Source organism: Camellia sinensis, chromosome 9, assembly GCF_055761805.1.
Source record: "Camellia sinensis isolate YWXY chromosome 9, ASM5576180v1, whole genome shotgun sequence".
NCBI lineage: Eukaryota > Viridiplantae > Streptophyta > Magnoliopsida > Ericales > Theaceae > Camellia > Camellia sinensis.
In genome coordinates, this window is record NC_138969.1 from 43032291 (window position 1) to 43034761 (window position 2471).

Sequence of the window (2471 nt, forward strand, 5' to 3'; positions counted from 1 at the left end):
GTCAATCACATGTTAAACACAATTTACACATCCTCAGAGCCCCAATTGCAAAATATAATGGCACTGAGCAGTTATTTACATAACGCGTACTGAATTCACACACTTACGGATAATCAAGGTTTTTCAAGGTTTCTTGGATGTCAATAACATTTACATAATACCAAAGGATGACATTCCGACAAAACAAGGGAATAACCGTCTCAGAATCAAAGCACACACGTTCACGACCGTCGGTGGCCGACCCGAGATCGATTAGACAAACCCACCCGTACAAAACCGTCGGTGGCAAAAGAGATATCTCTACAAAGGTGCTACATAGGCTTAACGTCCCCTAGTATGAAAGGACGTCTCAAGTATGTCATCAAAACAAACACAATACCACTCGCCACAACCTGATTTCCCAAAATCCAATAACACTGAAGTAAACATATGAAACATATTCTGATTAGTCGAGGATAAATATTCAGTACTATTTACAGTCAAATCAATCTCATCGGGTTCCATAGCGTCAAATAGGCAAGAATATGCTAATACACAAGCATTGTTCCTTAAAACACCCAATCACTGGATTTGCTCAATTCCGTTCATCTATAACACGTATGTCTCCAACAATTAAAGGTTGGTTCTTAATGGTGTTCAAGGTTAGATCGGTCTGTTGATAGCCCACATAAGGTCTTTCAAATAAGCCAAGTATTCCAAACGGATTCAAGTTTTGGGTCTATCAGTTTCTCTGCCAAGGATAATTTGACTATTTATTTATAAGCAATCTGTAATCCCCTTAACAAGGTCAAATCAGATAGAGGGTCTCATCAAACCAATCCTGACAAGGGTCTTGCCAAATTAAATCAAACAAAGGTCCCATCAAATTATATCAAATGAGGGTTCTAACAAGCCAAATCTAACAAAATTTCTATCGGATTGAATCAGATAAAAGCTTTCTCAAACAGGGTACATTTGGTTTCGTAAGGCATAATTCATTTGCTTAGGTACATAGTCAATAGTTCACAACTATCCTAAGTTCATCAGTTCCTAAGTCATATTAGAGTCATTCATCACAACCGTTTATATCAAAGTATTTCAAGTCATGTACAATATGTCATTGTTCACATAAGTTCAGGTGTAGTTTCATATGCATGCAGTTGTTCATATCAAGAGGTACGTATCATAATTAATATAGTAGTTCCCAAATAAGTCTTATATACAAGCGCATGGTGCACAGTAACACATTAAACAAAGTTCCGTGGTTGCACATCAGGTAGGGTATGTTACGCAAAAGTTCCAAATTAGTCACAAACCATAGGTTTATGAGTTAAGCCCAATATAATCACATAGCCCAGTCAATTTTCTGCCAATCAAAATACATGGTCTCACAATTATAGAGTTCATCATTTGGGGTGCTCAACTCAGTCACACAATCACAGAGTCATAATTCCAGTGATTTATTCATTTGAAGGCAATAATATAACAAATCACCCTAAGCATAGGTTTAGATGTACATGTGCATGTACAGAGTCAATCAATATCCCAATACGTATTTCGCAATTTTCCCAAATGGTGTTTCGGCAAGTGATTTCAGTTCATTTTCTTTAGCATCCGAAAACGGTCGGACTGGTCAGGATCAACAATCCAGGTCTCAGGATTACCCTTGCCAACTCCAATAAATATCTTGTCAGGTGTAGGGACGGAATTTGACGGACTATTATCACTGATGACAAAAAACAACACGTGGTGGACCGTCAATCAGGCAAGATCGTGGTTAAGGGTATTAAATTCATTGGTAATGTTCAATTGGGACAGGATGCTAAGAACGAAGTTGTGGTCCACCACGTGTTGTTTTTTGTCATCAGTGATAATAGTCCGTCAGATTCCGTCCCTACACCTGACAAGATATTTATTGGAGTTGGCGAGGGTAATCCTGAGACCTAGATTGTTGATCTTGACCAGTCTGACCGTTTTCGGATGCTAAAGAAAATGAGATTCAAGCTCGTTGGTGACAAGGACAACGAGTACGTTCGTCACGTGATAGAAGTTATAGACCAGTTCTTCTTAGTTGATGTTTGGACGGACTACAAAGATACGCTGTTGGGAAATGTTGGAAGCATTCAAAAGGGTGCCATATATTTAGTGGTTGTTACTGTTAGTGGAAAGGAATGCAAAATTACTTTAAGGAGTCAAATGTACTTTAAAACTGTTTAGAATTGTAATTTGATGTATTTTTATTTTTAATGTTCAGGTTAATGGAGGTGGACGATATAAAAGCTGGGGTTGTTGAAGGTGTTTCGACAAGTGATTTCAGCTGTATTGAACTTGCGTTGCCTAATTTATTTTCTCAATTGAGGTTAAGATACAAACAAAAAAGTATTAAGATTGATAAAATATTGATAAAATATTCCCCCCTTTGCGCACCCAATGCTAGTGGGTTGGTCAGAGTAAATGTTTATGATCGGAGGTTAGACGGTAATGACAGTTTG